The following is a 16,631-nucleotide window of genomic DNA, read 5'->3' as shown; positions in this document are numbered from 1 at the left end:
CCTGTCAGTAGCTAGACAGTTACACCCTCCAACTGCCGTGTAACCCCAACAAAGGCCAGGATCCAAAGGTTATCACAACAAGCTCCCCGGAGAGCACAAGGCAGAGTCTCCTACCCTGTGTCTGACTATCCTCGCCAGGGCCCAACAGCTGAAGACTTCCAGGCCCCAACCAAGGCCTTACTGGAGCCACTCTCCACACACTTGGATAAGCCTCAGACATAACCGAACTGGCAGAGGAACCCAGGTGTGTGGGACCCGGGACTGAGATCGCTATACCTTCACGGTTTGGGACTGGACCTGTCAGTAGCTAGACAGTTACACCCTCCAAGTGCCGTGTAACCCCAACAAAGGCCAGGATCCAAAGATTATCACTACAAGCTCCCGGGAGAGCACAAGGCAGAGTCTCCTACCCTGTGTCTGACTATCCTTGCCAGGGCCCAACAGCTGAAGACTTCCAGGCCCCAACCAAGGCCTTACTGGAGCCACTCTCCACACACTTGGATAAGCCTCAGACATAACCGAACTGGCAGAGGAACCCAGGTGTGTGGGACCCGGGACTGAGATTTCTAAGCCTGCACGGTTTGGGACTGGACCTGTCAGTAGCTAGACAGTTACACCCTCGAACTGCCGCGTAACCCCAACAAAGGCCAGGATCCAAAGATTATCACAACAAGCTCCCGGGAGAGCACAAGGCAGAGTCTCCTACCCTGTGTCTGACTATCCTCGCCAGGGCCCAACAGCTGAAGACTTCCAGGCCCCAACCAAGGCCTTACTGGAGCCACTCTCCACACACTTGGATAAGCCTCAGACATAACCGAACTGGCAGAGGAACCCAGGTGTGTGGGACCCGGGACTGAGATCTCTAAGCCTGCACGGTTTGGGACTGGACCTGTCAGTAGCTAGACGATTACACCCACCAACTGCCGTGTAACCCCAACAAAGGCCAGGATCCAAAGATTATCACAACAAGCTCCCGGGAGAGCAAAAGGCAGAGTCTCCTACCCTGTGTCTGACTATCCTCGCCAGAGCCCAAGAGCTGAAGACTTCCAGGCCCCAACCAAGGCTTTACTGGAGCCACTCTCCACACACTTGGATAAGCCTCAGACATAACCGAACTGGCAGAGGAATCCAGGTGTGTGGGACCCGGGACTGAGATCTCTAAGCCTGCACGGTTTGGGACTGGACCTGTCAGTAGCTAGACAGTTACACCCTCCAACTGCCGCGGAACCCCAACAAAGGCCAGGATCCGAAGATTATCACAACAAGCTCCCGGGAGAGCACAAGGCAGAGTCTCCTACCCTGTGTCTGACTATCCTCGCCAGGGCCCAACAGCTGAAGACTTCCAGGCCCCAACCAAGGCCTTACTGGAGCCACTCTCCACACACTTGGATAAGCCTCAGACATAACCGAACTGGCAGAGGAACCCAGGTGTGTGGGACCCGGGACTGAGTTCTCTAAGCCTGCACGGTTTGGGACTGGACCTGTCAGTAGCTAGACGGTTACACCCACCAACTGCCGTGTAACCCCAACAAAGGCCAGGATCCAAAGATTATCACAACAAGCTCCCGGGAGAGCACAAGGCAGAGTCTCCTACCCTGTGTCTGACTATCCTTGCCAGGGCCAACAGCTGAAGACTTCCAGGCCCCAACCAACGCCTTACTGGAGCCCCTCTCCACACACTTGGATAAGCCTCAGACATAACCGAACTGGCAGAGCAACCCAGGTGTGTGGGACCCGGGACTGAGATGTCTAAGCCTGCACGGTTTGGGACTGGACCTGTTAGTAGCTAGACAGTTACACCCTCGAACTGCCGCCTAACCCCAACAAAGGCCAGGATCCAAAGATTATCACAACAAGCTCCCGGGAGAGCACAAGGCAGAGTCTCCTACCCTGTGTCTGACTATCCTCGCCAGGGTCCAACAGCTGAAGACTTCCAGGCCCCAACCAAGGCCTTACTGGAGCCACTCTCCACACACTTGGATAAGCCTCAGACATAACCGAACTGGCAGAGGAACCCAGGTGTGTGGGACCCGGGACTGAGATCTCTAAGCCTGCACGGTTTGGGACTGGACCTGTCAGTAGCTAGACGGTTACACCCTCCAACTGCCGCGTAACCCCAACAAAGGCCAGGATCCAAAGATTATCACAACAAGCTCCCGGGAGAGCACAAGGCAGAGTCTCCTACCCTGTGTCTGACTATCCTTGCCAGGGCCCAACAGCTGAGGACTTCCAGGCCCCAACCAAGGCCTTACTGGAGCCACTCTCCACACACTTGGATAAGTCTCAGACATAACCGAACTGGCAGAGGAATCCAGGTTTGTGGGACCCGGGACTGAGATCTCTAAGCCTGCACGGTTTGGGACTGGACCTGTCAGTAGCTAGACAGTTACACCCTCCAACTGCCGTGTAACCCCAACAAAGGCCAGGATCCAAAGATTATCACAACAAGCTCCCGGGAGAGCACAAGGCAGAGTCTCCTACCCTGTGTCTGACTATCCTCGCCAGTGCCCAACAGCTGAAGACTTCCAGGCCCCAACCAAGGCCTTACTGGAGCTACTCTCCACACTCTTGGATAAGCCTCAGTCATAACCGAACTGGCAGAGGAACCCAGGTGTGTGGGACCCGGGACTGAGATCTCTAAGCCTGCACGGTTTGGGACTGGACCTGTCAGAAGCTAGACAGTTACACCCTCCAACAGCCGTGTAACCCCAACAAAGGCCAGGATCCAAAGTTTATCACAACAAGCTCCCGGGAGAGCACAAGGCAGAGTCTCCTACCCTGTCTCTGACTATCCTTGCCAGAGCCCAACAGCTGAAGACTTCCAGGCCCCAACCAAGGCCTTACTGGAGCCACTCTCCACACACTTGGATAAGCCTCAGACATAACTGAACTGGCAGAGGAACCCAGGTGTGTGGGACCCGGGACTGAGATCTCTAAGCCTGCACGGTTTGGGACTGGACCTGTCAGTAGCTAGACAGTTACACCCTCCACCTGCCGTGTAACCCCAACAAAGGCCAGGATCCAGAGATTATCACAACAAGCTCCCGGGAGAACACAAGGCAGAGTCTCCTACCCTGTGTCTGACTATCCTTGCCAGGGCCCAACAGCTTAGGACTTCCAGGCCCCAACCAAGGCCTTACTGGAGCCACTCTCCACACACTTGGATAAGCCTCAGACATAACCGAACTGGCAGAGGAACCCAGGTGTGTGGGACCCGGGACTGAGATCTCTAAGCCTGCACGGTTTGGGACTGGACCCAGTAGCTAGACAGTTACACCCTCCAACTGCCGTGTAACCCCAACAAAGGCCAGGATCCAAAGATTATCACAACAAGCTCCCGGGAGAGCACAAGGCAGAGTCTCCTACCCTGTGTCTGACTATCCTCGCCAGGGCCCAACAGCTGAAGACTTCCAGGCCCCAACCAAGGCCTTACTGGAGCCACTCTCCACACACTTGGATAAGCCTCAGATATAACCGAACTGGCAGAGGAACCCAGGTGTGTGGGACCCGGGACTGAGAACTCTAAGCCTGCACGGTTTGGGACTGGACCTGTCAGTAGCTAGACAGTTACACCCTCCAACTGCCGCGTAACCCCAACAAAGGCCAGGATCCAAAGATTATCACAACAAGCTCCCAGGAGAGCACAAGGCAGAGTCTCCTACCCTGTGTCTGACTATCCTTGCCAGGGCCCAACAGCTGAGGACTTCCAGGCCCCAACCAAGGCCTTACTGGAGCCACTCTCCACACACTTGGATAAGCCTCAGACATAACCGAACTGGCAGAGGAATCCAGGTGTGTGGGACCCGGGACTGAGATCTCTAAGCCTGCACGGTTTGGGACTGGACCTGTCAGTAGCTAGACAGTTACACCCTCCAACTGCCGTGTAACCCCAACAAAGGCCAGGATCCAAAGATTATCACAACAAGCTCCCGGGAGAGCACAAGGCAGAGTCTCCTACCCTGTGTCTGACTATCCTCGCCAGGGCCCAACAGCTGAAGACTTCCAGGCCCCAACCAAGGCCTTACTGGAGCTACTCTCCACACTCTTGGATAAGCCTCAGTCATAACCGAACTGGCAGAGGAACCCAGGTGTGTGGGACCCGGGACTGAGATCTCTAAGCCTGCACGGTTTAGGACTGGACCTGTCAGAAGCTAGACAGTTACACCCTCCAACAGCCGTGTAACCCCAACAAAGGCCAGGATCCAAAGTTTATCACAACAAGCTCCCGGGAGAGCACAAGGCAGAGTCTCCTACCCTGTGTCTGACTATCCTTGAGAGAGCCCAACAGCTGAAGACTTCCAGGCCCCAACCAAGGCCTTACTGGAGCCACTCTCCACACACTTGGATAAGCCTCAGACATAACTGAACTGGCAGAGGAACCCAGGTGTGTGGGACCCGGACTGAGATCTCTAAGCCTGCACGGTTTGGGACTGGACCTGTCAGTAGCTAGACAGTTACACCCTCCACCTGCCGTGTAACCCCAACAAAGGCCAGGATCCAGAGATTATCACAACAAGCTCCCGGGAGAACACAAGGCAGAGTCTCCTACCCTGTGTCTGACTATCCTTGCCAGGGCCCAACAGCTTAGGACTTCCAGGCCCCAACCAAGGCCTTACTGGAGCCACTCTCCACACACTTGGATAAGCCTCAGACATAACCGAACTGGCAGAGGAACCCAGGTGTGTGGGACCCGGGACTGAGATCTCTAAGCCTGCACGGTTTGGGACTGGACCCAGTAGCTAGACAGTTACACCCTCCAACTGCCGTGTAACCCCAACAAAGGCCAGGATCCAAAGATTATCACAACAAGCTCCCGGGAGAGCACAAGGCAGAGTCTCCTACCCTGTGTCTGACTATCCTTGCCAGGGCCCAACAGCTGAGGACTTCCAGGCCCCAACCAAGGCCTTACTGGAGCCACTCTCCACACACTTGGATAAGTCTCAGACATAACCGAACTGGCAGAGGAATCCAGGTTTGTGGGACCCGGGACTGAGATCTCTAAGCCTGCACGGTTTGGGACTGGACCTGTCAGTAGCTAGACAGTTACACCCTCCAACTGCCGTGTAACCCCAACAAAGGCCAGGATCCAAAGATTATCACAACAAGCTCCCGGGAGAGCACAAGGCAGAGTCTCCTACCCTGTGTCTGACTATCCTCGCCAGGGCCCAACAGCTGAAGACTTCCAGGCCCCAACCAAGGCCTTACTGGAGCTACTCTCCACACACTTGGATAAGCCTCAGCCATAACCGAACTGGCAGAGGAACCCAGGTGTGTGGGACCCGGGACTGAGATCGCTAAGCCTGCACGGTTTGGGTTGGACCTGTCAGTAGCTAGAGAGTTATACCCTCCAACTCCCGTGTAACCCCAACAAAGGCCAGGATCCAAAGATTATCACAACAAGCTCCCGGGAGAGCACAAGGCAGAGTCTCCTACCCTGTGTCTGACTATCCTCGCCAGGGCCCAACAGCTGAAGACTTCCAGGCCCCAACCAAGGCCTTACTGGAGCCACTCTCCACACACTTGGATAAGCCTCAGACATAACCGAACTGGCAGAGGAACCCAGGTGTGTGGGACCCGGGACTGAGATCGCTAAGCCTGCACGGTTTGGGACTGGAACTGTCAGTAGCTAGACAGTTACACCCTCCAACTGCCGCGTAATCCCAACAAAGGCCAGGATCCAAAGATTATCACAACAAGCTCCCAGGAGAGCACAAGGCAGAGTCTCCTACCCTGTGTCTGACTATCCTTGCCAGGGCCCAACAGCTGAGGACTTCCAGGCCCCAACCAAGGCCTTACTGGAGCCACTCTCCACACACTTGGATAAGCCTCAGACATAACCGAACTGGCAGAGGAATCCAGGTGTGTGGGACCCGGGACTGAGATCTCTAAGCCTGCACGGTTTGGGACTGGACCTGTCAGTAGCTAGACAGTTACACCCTCCAAATGCCGTGTAACCCCAACAAAGGCCAGGATCCAAAGATTATCACAACAAGCTCCCGGGAGAGCACAAGGCAGAGTCTCCTACCCTGTGTCTGACTATCCTCGCCAGGGCCCAACACCTGAAGGCTTCAAGGCCCCAACCAAGGCCTACTGGAGCCACTCTCCACACACTTGGATAAGCCTCAGTCATAACCAAACTGGCAGAGGAACCTAGGTGTGTGGGACCCGGGACTGAGATCTCTAAGCCTGCACGGTTTGGGACTGGACCTGTCAGTAGCTAGACAGTTACACCCTCCACCTGCCGTGTAACCCCAACAAAGGCCAGGATCCAAAGATTATCATTATAAGCTCCCGGGAGAGCACAAGGCAGAGTCTCCTAACCTGTGTCTGACTATCCTCGCCAGGGCCCAACAGCTGAAGACATCCAGGCCCCAACCAAGGCCTACTGGAGCCACTCTCCACACACTTGGATAAGCCTCAGATATAACCGAACTGGCAGAGGAACCCAGGTGTGTGGGACCCGGGACTGAGAACTCTAAGCCTGCACGGTTTGGGACTGGACCTGTCAGTAGCTAGACAGTTACACCCTCCAACTGCCGCGTAACCCCAACAAAGGCCAGGATCCAAAGATTATCACAACAAGCTCCCAGGAGAGCACAAGGCAGAGTCTCCTAACCTGTGTCTGACTATCCTTGCCAGGGCCCAACAGCTGAGGACTTCCAGGCCCCAACCAAGGCCTTACTGGAGCTACTCTCCACACACTTGGATAAGCCTCAGACATAACCGAACTGGCAGAGGAATCCAGGTGTGTGGGACCCGGGACTGAGATCTCTAAGCCTGCACGGTTTGGGACTGGACCTGTCAGTAGCTAGACAGTTACACCCTCCAACTGCCGTGTAACCCCAACAAAGGCCAGGATCCAAAGATTATCACAACAAGCTCCCGGGAGAGCACAAGGCAGAGTCTCCTACCCTGTGTCTGACTATCCTCGCCAGGGCCCAACAGCTGAAGACATCCAGGCCCCAACCAAGGCCTACTGGAGCCACTCTCCACACACTTGGATAAGCCTCAGTCATAACCGAACTGGCAGAGGAACCCAGGTGTGTGGGACCCGGGACTGAGATCTCTAAGCCTGCACGGTTTGGGACTGGACCTGTCAGTAGCTAGACAGTTACACCCTCCAACTGCCGCGTAACCCCAACAAAGGCCAGGATCCAAAGATTATCACAACAAGCTCCCGGGAGAGCACAAGGCAGAGTCTCCTACCCTGTGTCTGACTATCCTCGCCAGGGCCCAACAGCTGAAGATTTCCAGGCCCCAACCAAGGCCTTACTGGAGCCACTCTGCACACACTTGGATAAGCCTCAGACATAACTGAACTGGCAGAGGAACCCAGGTGTGTGGGACCCGGGACTGAGATCTCTAAGCCTGCACGGCTTGGGACTGGACCTGTCAGTAGCTAGACAGTTACACCCTCCAACTGCCGTGTAACCCCAACAAAGGCCAGGATCCAAAGATTATCACAACAAGCTCCCAGGAGAGCACAAGGCAGAGTCTCCTACCCTGTGTCTGACTATCCTTGCCAGGGCCCAACAGCTGAGGACTTCCAGGCCCCAACCAAGGCCTTACTGGAGCCACTATCCACACACTTGGATAAGTCTCAGACATAACCGAACTGGCAGAGGAATCCAGGTTTGTGGGACCCGGGACTGAGATCTCTAAGCCTGCACGGTTTGGGACTGGACCTGTCAGTAGCTAGACAGTTACACCCTCCAACTGCCGTGTAACCCCAACAAAGGCCAGGATCCAAAGATTATCACAACAAGCTCCCGGGAGAGCACAAGGCAGAGTCTCCTACCCTGTGTCTGACTATCCTCGCCAGGGCCCAACAGCTGAAGACTTCCAGGCCCCAACCAAGGCCTTACTGGAGCTACTCTCCACACACTTGGATAAGCCTCAGTCATAACCGAACTGGCAGAGGAACCCAGGTGTGTGGGACCCGGGACTGAGATCGCTAAGCCTGCACGGTTTGGGTTGGACCTGTCAGTAGCTAGAGAGTTATACCCTCCAACTCCCGTGTAACCCCAACAAAGGCCAGGATCCAAAGATTATCACAACAAGCTCCCGGGAGAGCACAAGGCAGAGTCTCCTACCCTGTGTCTGACTATCCTCGCCAGGGCCCAACAGCTGAAGACTTTCAGGCCCCAACCAAGGCCTTACTGGAGCCACTCTCCACACACTTGGATAAGCCTCAGACATAACCGAACTGGCAGAGGAACCCAGGTGTGTGGGACCCGGGACTGAGATCGCTAAGCCTGCACGGTTTGGGACTGGACCTGTCAGTAGCTAGACAGTTACACTCTCCAACTGCCGCGTAACCCCAACAAAGGCCAGGATCCAAAGATTATCACAACAAGCTCCCAGGAGAGCACAAGGCAGAGTCTCCTACCCTGTGTCTGACTATCCTTGCCAGGGCCCAACAGCTGAGGACTTCCAGTCCCCAACCAAGGCCTTACTGGAGCCACTCTCCACACACTTGGATAAGCCTCAGACATAACCGAACTGGCAGAGGAATCCAGGTGTGTGGGACCCGGGACTGAGATCTCTAAGCCTGCACGGTTTGGGACTGGACCTGTCAGTAGCTAGACAGTTACACCCTCCAAATGCCGTGTAACCCCAACAAAGGCCAGGATCCAAAGATTATCACAACAAGCTCCCGGGAGAGCACAAGGCAGAGTCTCCTACCCTGTGTCTGACTATCCTCGCCAGGGCCCAACACCTGAAGGCTTCCAGGCCCCAACCAAGGCCTACTGGAGCCACTCTCCACACACTTGGATAAGCCTCAGTCATAACCAAACTGGCAGAGGAACCCAGGTGTGTGGGACCCGGGACTGAGATCTCTAAGCCTGCACGGTTTGGGACTGGACCTGTCAGTAGCTAGACAGTTACACCCTCCACCTGCCGTGTAACCCCAACAAAGGCCAGGATCCAAAGATTATCATTATAAGCTCCCGGGAGAGCACAAAGCAGATTCTCCTACCCTGTGTCTGACTATCATTGCCAGGGCCCAACAGCTGAAGACTTCCAGGCCCCAACCAAGGCCTTACTGGAGCCACTCTCCACACACTTGGATAAGCCTCAGACATAACCGAACTGGCAGAGCAACCCAGGTGTGTGGGACCCGGGACTGAGATCTCTAAGCCTGCACGTTTTGGGACTGGACCTGTCAGTAGCTAGACAGTTACACCCTCGAACTGCCGCGTAACCCCAACAAAGGCCAGGATCCAAAGATTATCACAACAAGCTCCCGGGAGAGCACAAGGCAGAGTCTCCTACCCTGTGTCTGACTATCCTCGCCAGGGCCCAACAGCTGAAGACTTCCAGGCCCCAACCAAGGCCTTACTGGAGCCACTCTCCACACACTTGGATAAGCCTCAGACATAACCGAACTGGCAGAGGAACCCAGGTGTGTGGGACCCGGGACTGAGATCTCTAAGCCTGCACGGTTTGGGACTGGACCTGTCAGTAGCTAGACAGTTACACCCACCAACTGCCGCGTAACCCCAACAAAGGCCAGGATCCAAAGATTATCACAGCAAGCTCCCAGGAGAGCACAAGGCAGAGTCTCCTACCCTGTGTCTGACTATCCTTGCCAGGGCCCAACAGCTGAGGACTTCCAGGCCCAAACCAAGGCCTTACTGGAGCCACTCTCCACACACTTGGATAAGTCTCAGACATAACCGAACTGGCAGAGGAATCCAGGTTTGTGGGACCCGGGACTGAGATCTCTAAGCCTGCACGGTTTGGGACTGGACCTGTCAGTAGCTAGACAGTTACACCCTCCAACTGCCGTGTAACCCCAACAAAGGCCAGGATCCAAAGATTATCACAACAAGCTCCCGGGAGAGCACAAGGCAGAGTCTCCTACCCTGTGTCTGACTATCCTCGCCAGTGCCCAACAGCTGAAGACTTCCAGGCCCCAACCAAGGCCTTACTGGAGCTACTCTCCACACTCTTGGATAAGCCTCAGTCATAACCGAACTGGCAGAGGAACCCAGGTGTGTGGGACCCGGGACTGAGATCTCTAAGCCTGCACGGTTTGGGACTGGACCTGTCAGAAGCTAGACAGTTACACCCTCCAACAGCCGTGTAACCCCAACAAAGGCCAGGATCCAAAGTTTATCACAACAAGCTCCCGGGAGAGCACAAGGCAGAGTCTCCTACCCTGTCTCTGACTATCCTTGCCAGAGCCCAACAGCTGAAGACTTCCAGGCCCCAACCAAGGCCTTACTGGAGCCACTCTCCACACACTTGGATAAGCCTCAGACATAACTGAACTGGCAGAGGAACCCAGGTGTGTGGGACCCGGGACTGAGATCTCTAAGCCTGCACGGTTTGGGACTGGACCTGTCAGTAGCTAGACAGTTACACCCTCCACCTGCCGTGTAACCCCAACAAAGGCCAGGATCCAGAGATTATCACAACAAGCTCCCGGGAGAACACAAGGCAGAGTCTCCTACCCTGTGTCTGACTATCCTTGCCAGGGCCCAACAGCTTAGGACTTCCAGGCCCCAACCAAGGCCTTACTGGAGCCACTCTCCACACACTTGGATAAGCCTCAGACATAACCGAACTGGCAGAGGAACCCAGGTGTGTGGGACCCGGGACTGAGATCTCTAAGCCTGCACGGTTTGGGACTGGACCCAGTAGCTAGACAGTTACACCCTCCAACTGCCGTGTAACCCCAACAAAGGCCAGGATCCAAAGATTATCACAACAAGCTCCCGGGAGAGCACAAGGCAGAGTCTCCTACCCTGTGTCTGACTATCCTCGCCAGGGCCCAACAGCTGAAGACTTCCAGGCCCCAACCAAGGCCTTACTGGAGCCACTCTCCACACACTTGGATAAGCCTCAGATATAACCGAACTGGCAGAGGAACCCAGGTGTGTGGGACCCGGGACTGAGAACTCTAAGCCTGCACGGTTTGGGACTGGACCTGTCAGTAGCTAGACAGTTACACCCTCCAACTGCCGCGTAACCCCAACAAAGGCCAGGATCCAAAGATTATCACAACAAGCTCCCAGGAGAGCACAAGGCAGAGTCTCCTAACCTGTGTCTGACTATCCTTGCCAGGGCCCAACAGCTGAGGACTTCCAGGCCCCAACCAAGGCCTTACTGGAGCCACTCTCCACACACTTGGATAAGCCTCAGACATAACCGAACTGGCAGAGGAATCCAGGTGTGTGGGACCCGGGACTGAGATCTCTAAGCCTGCACGGTTTGGGACTGGACCTGTCAGTAGCTAGACAGTTACACCCTCCAACTGCCGTGTAACCCCAACAAAGGCCAGGATCCAAAGATTATCACAACAAGCTCCCGGGAGAGCACAAGGCAGAGTCTCCTACCCTGTGTCTGACTATCCTCGCCAGGGCCCAACAGCTGAAGACATCCAGGCCCCAACCAAGGCCTACTGGAGCCACTCTCCACACACTTGGATAAGCCTCAGACATAACTGACCTGGCAGAGGAACCCAGGTGTGTGGGACCCGGGACTGAGATCTCTAAGCCTGCACTGTTTGGGACTGGACCTGTCAGTAGCTAGACAGTTACACCCTCGAACTGCCGCGTAACCCCAACAAAGGCCAGGATCCAAAGATTATCACAACAAGCTCCCAGGAGAGCACAAGGCAGAGTCTCCTAACCTGTGTCTGACTATCCTTGCCAGGGCCCAACAGTTGAGGACTTCCAGGCCCCAACCAAGGCCTTACTGGAGCCACTCTCCACACACTTGGATAAGCCTCAGACATAACTGACCTGGCAGAGGAACCCAGGTGTGTGGGACCCGGGACTGAGATCTCTAAGCCTGCACTGTTTGGGACTGGACCTGTCAGTAGCTAGACAGTTACACCCTCGAACTGCCGCGTAACCCCAACAAAGGCCAGGATCCAAAGATTATCACAACAAGCTCCCCGGAGAGCACAAGGCAGAGTCTCCTACCCTGTGTCTGACTATCCTTGCCAGGACCCAACAGCTTAGGACTTCCAGGCCCCAACCAAGGCCTTACTGGAGCCACTCTCCACACACTTGGATAAGCCTCAGACATAACCGAACTGGCAGAGGAACCCAGGTGTGTGGGACCCGGGACTGAGATCTCTAAGCCTGCACGGTTTGGGACTGGACCTGTCAGTAGCTAGACAGTTACACCCTCCAACTGCCGCGTAACCCCAACAAAGGCCAGGATCCAAAGATTATCACAGCAAGCTCCCAGGAGAGCACAAGGCAGAGTCTCCTACCCTGTGTCTGACTATCCTTGCCAGGGCCCAACAGCTGAGGACTTCCAGGCCCCAACCAAGGCCTTACTGGAGCCACTCTCCACACACTTGTATAAGTCTCAGACATAACCGAACTGGCAGAGGAATCCAGGTTTGTGGGACCCGGGACTGAGATCTCTAAGCCTGCACGGTTTGGGACTGGACCTGTCAGTAGCTAGACAGTTACACCCTCCAACTGCCGTGTAACCCCAACAAAGGCCAGGATCCAAAGATTATCACAACAAGCTCCCGGGAGAGCACAAGGCAGAGTCTCCTACCCTGTGTCTGACTATCCTCGCCAGGGCCCAACAGCTGAAGACTTCCAGGCCCCAACCAAGGCCTTACTGGAGCTACTCTCCACACTCTTGGATAAGCCTCAGTCATAACCGAACTGGCAGAGGAACCCAGGTGTGTGGGACCCGGGACTGAGATCTCTAAGCCTGCACGGTTTAGGACTGGACCTGTCAGAAGCTAGACAGTTACACCCTCCAACAGCCGTGTAACCCCAACAAAGGCCAGGATCCAAAGTTTATCACAACAAGCTCCCGGGAGAGCACAAGGCAGAGTCTACTACCCTGTGTCTGACTATCCTTGCCAGAGCCCAACAGCTGAAGACTTCCAGGCCCCAACCAAGGCCTTACTGGAGCCACTCTCCACACACTTGGATAAGCCTCAGACATAACTGAACTGGCAGAGGAACCCAGGTGTGTGGGACCCGGACTGAGATCTCTAAGCCTGCACGGTTTGGGACTGGACCTGTCAGTAGCTAGACAGTTACACCCTCCACCTGCCGTGTAACCCCAACAAAGGCCAGGATCCAGAGATTATCACAACAAGCTCCCGGGAGAACACAAGGCAGAGTCTCCTACCCTGTGTCTGACTATCCTTGCCAGGGCCCAACAGCTTAGGACTTCCAGGCCCCAACCAAGGCCTTACTGGAGCCACTCTCCACACACTTGGATAAGCCTCAGACATAACCGAACTGGCAGAGGAACCCAGGTGTGTGGGACCCGGGACTGAGATCTCTAAGCCTGCACGGTTTGGGACTGGACCCAGTAGCTAGACAGTTACACCCTCCAACTGCCGTGTAACCCCAACAAAGGCCAGGATCCAAAGATTATCACAACAAGCTCCCGGGAGAGCACAAGGCAGAGTCTCCTACCCTGTGTCTGACTATCATCGCCAGGGCCCAACAGCTGAAGACTTCCAGGCCCCAACCAAGGCCTTACTGGAGCCACTCTCCACACACTTGGATAAGCCTCAGATATAACCGAACTGGCAGAGGAACCCAGGTGTGTGGGACCCGGGACTGAGAACTCTAAGCCTGCACGGTTTGGGACTGGACCTGTCAGTAGCTAGACAGTTACACCCTCCAACTGCCGCGTAACCCCAACAAAGGCCAGGATCCAAAGATTATCACAACAAGCTCCCAGGAGAGCACAAGGCAGAGTCTCCTAACCTGTGTCTGACTATCCTTGCCAGGGCCCAACAGCTGAGGACTTCCAGGCCCCAACCAAGGCCTTACTGGAGCCACTCTCCACACACTTGGATAAGTCTCAGACATAACCGAACTGGCAGAGGAATCCAGGTTTGTGGGACCCGGGACTGAGATCTCTAAGCCTGCACGGTTTGGGACTGGACCTGTCAGTAGCTAGACAGTTACACCCTCCAACTGCCGTGTAACCCCAACAAAGGCTAGGATCCAAAGATTATCACAACAAGCTCCCGGGAGAGCACAAGGCAGAGTCTCCTACCCTGTGTCTGACTATCCTCGCCAGGGCCCAACAGCTGAAGACTTCCAGGCCCCAACCAAGGCCTTACTGGAGCTACTCTCCACACACTTGGATAAGCCTCAGTCATAACCGAACTGGCAGAGGAACCCAGGTGTGTGGGACCCGGGACTGAGATCGCTAAGCCTGCACGGTTTGGGTTGGACCTGTCAGTAGCTAGAGAGTTATACCCTCCAACTCCCGTGTAACCCCAACAAAGGCCAGGATCCAAAGATTATCACAACAAGCTCCCGGGAGAGCACAAGGCAGAGTCTCCTACCCTGTGTCTGACTATCCTCGCCAGTGCCCAACAGCTGAAGACTTCCAGGCCCCAACCAAGGCCTTACTGGAGCTACTCTCCACACTCTTGGATAAGCCTCAGTCATAACCGAACTGGCAGAGGAACCCAGGTGTGTGGGACCCGGGACTGAGATCTCTAAGCCTGCACGGTTTGGGACTGAACCTGTCAGAAGCTAGACAGTTACACCCTCCAACAGCCGTGTAACCCCAACAAAGGCCAGGATCCAAAGTTTATCACAACAAGCTCCCGGGAGAGCACAAGGCAGAGTCTCCTACCCTGTCTCTGACTATCCTTGCCAGAGCCCAACAGCTGAAGACTTCCAGGCCCCAACCAAGGCCTTACTGGAGCCACTCTCCACACACTTGGATAAGCCTCAGACATAACTGAACTGGCAGAGGAACCCAGGTGTGTGGGACCCGGGACTGAGATCTCTAAGCCTGCGCGGTTTGGGACGGGACCTGTCAGTAGCTAGACAGTTACACCCTCCACCTGCCGTGTAACCCCAACAAAGGCCAGGATCCAGAGATTATCACAACAAGCTCCCGGGAGAACACAAGGCAGAGTCTCCTACCCTGTGTCTGACTATCCTTGCCAGGGCCCAACAGCTTAGGACTTCCAGGCCCCAACCAAGGCCTTACTGGAGCCACTCTCCACACACTTGGATAAGCCTCAGACATAACCGAACTGGCAGAGGAACCCAGGTGTGTGGGACCCGGGACTGAGATCTCTAAGCCTGCACGGTTTGGGACTGGACCCAGTAGCTAGACAGTTACACCCTCCAACTGCCGTGTAACCCCAACAAAGGCCAGGATCCAAAGATTATCACAACAAGCTCCCGGGAGAGCACAAGGCAGAGTCTCCTACCCTGTGTCTGACTATCCTCGCCAGGGCCCAACAGCTGAAGACTTCCAGGCCCCAACCAAGGCCTTACTGGAGCCACTCTCCACACACTTGGATAAGCCTCAGATATAACCGAACTGGCAGAGGAACCCAGGTGTGTGGGACCCGGGACTGAGAACTCTAAGCCTGCACGGTTTGGGACTGGACCTGTCAGTAGCTAGACAGTTACACCCTCCATCTGCCGCGTAACCCCAACAAAGGCCAGGATCCAAAGATTATCACAACAAGCTCCCAGGAGAGCACAAGGCAGAGTCTCCTAACCTGTGTCTGACTATCCTTGCCAGGGCCCAACAGCTGAGGACTTCCAGGCCCCAACCAAGGCCTTACTGGAGCCAATCTCCACACACTTGGATAAGCCTCAGACATAACCGAACTGGCAGAGGAATCCAGGTGTGTGGGACCCGGGACTGAGATCTCTAAGCCTGCACGGTTTGGGACTGGACCTGTCAGTAGCTAGACAGTTACACCCTCCAACTGCCGTGTAACCCCAACAAAGGCCAGGATCCAAAGATTATCACACAAGCTCCCGGGAGAGCACAAGGCAGAGTCTCCTACCCTGTGTCTGACTATCCTCGCCAGGGCCCAACAGCTGAAGACATCCAGGCCCCAACCAAGGCCTACTGGAGCCACTCTCCACACACTTGGATAAGCCTCAGACATAACTGACCTGGCAGAGGAACCCAGGTGTGTGGGACCCGGGACTGAGATCTCTAAGCCTGCACTGTTTGGGACTGGACCTGTCAGTAGCTAGACAGTTGCACCCTCGAACTGCCGCGTAACCCCAACAAAGGCCAGGATCCAAAGATTATCACAACAAGCTCCCAGGAGAGCACAAGGCAGAGTCTCCTAACCTGTGTCTGACTATCCTTGCCAGGTCCCAACAGTTGAGGACTTCCAGGCCCCAACCAAGGCCTTACTGGAGCCACTCTCCACACACTTGGATAAGCCTCAGACATAACTGACCTGGCAGAGGAACCCAGGTGTGTGGGACCCGGGACTGAGATCTCTAAGCCTGCACTGTTTGGGACTGGACCTGTCAGTAGCTAGACAGTTACACCCTCGAACTGCCGCGTAACCCCAACAAAGGCCAGGATCCAAAGATTATCACAACAAGCTCCCCGGAGAGCACAAGGCAGAGTCTCCTACCCTGTGTCTGACTATCCTTGCCAGGACCCAACAGCTTAGGACTTCCAGGCCCCAACCAAGGCCTTACTGGAGCCACTCTCCACACACTTGGATAAGCCTCAGACATAACCGAACTGGCAGAGGAACCCAGGTGTGTGGGACCCGGGACTGAGATCTCTAAGCCTGCACGGTTTGGGACTGGACCTGTCAGTAGCTAGACAGTTACACCCTCCAACTGCCGCGTAACCCCAACAAAGGCCAGGATCCAAAGATTATCACAGCAAGC

This window comes from Sorex fumeus, unplaced genomic scaffold, assembly GCF_029834395.1.
Source record: "Sorex fumeus unplaced genomic scaffold, SorFum_2.1 ptg000063l, whole genome shotgun sequence".
Classification (NCBI taxonomy): Eukaryota; Metazoa; Chordata; class Mammalia; order Eulipotyphla; family Soricidae; genus Sorex; species Sorex fumeus.
Note: the sequence above shows the minus strand (reverse complement) of the source record.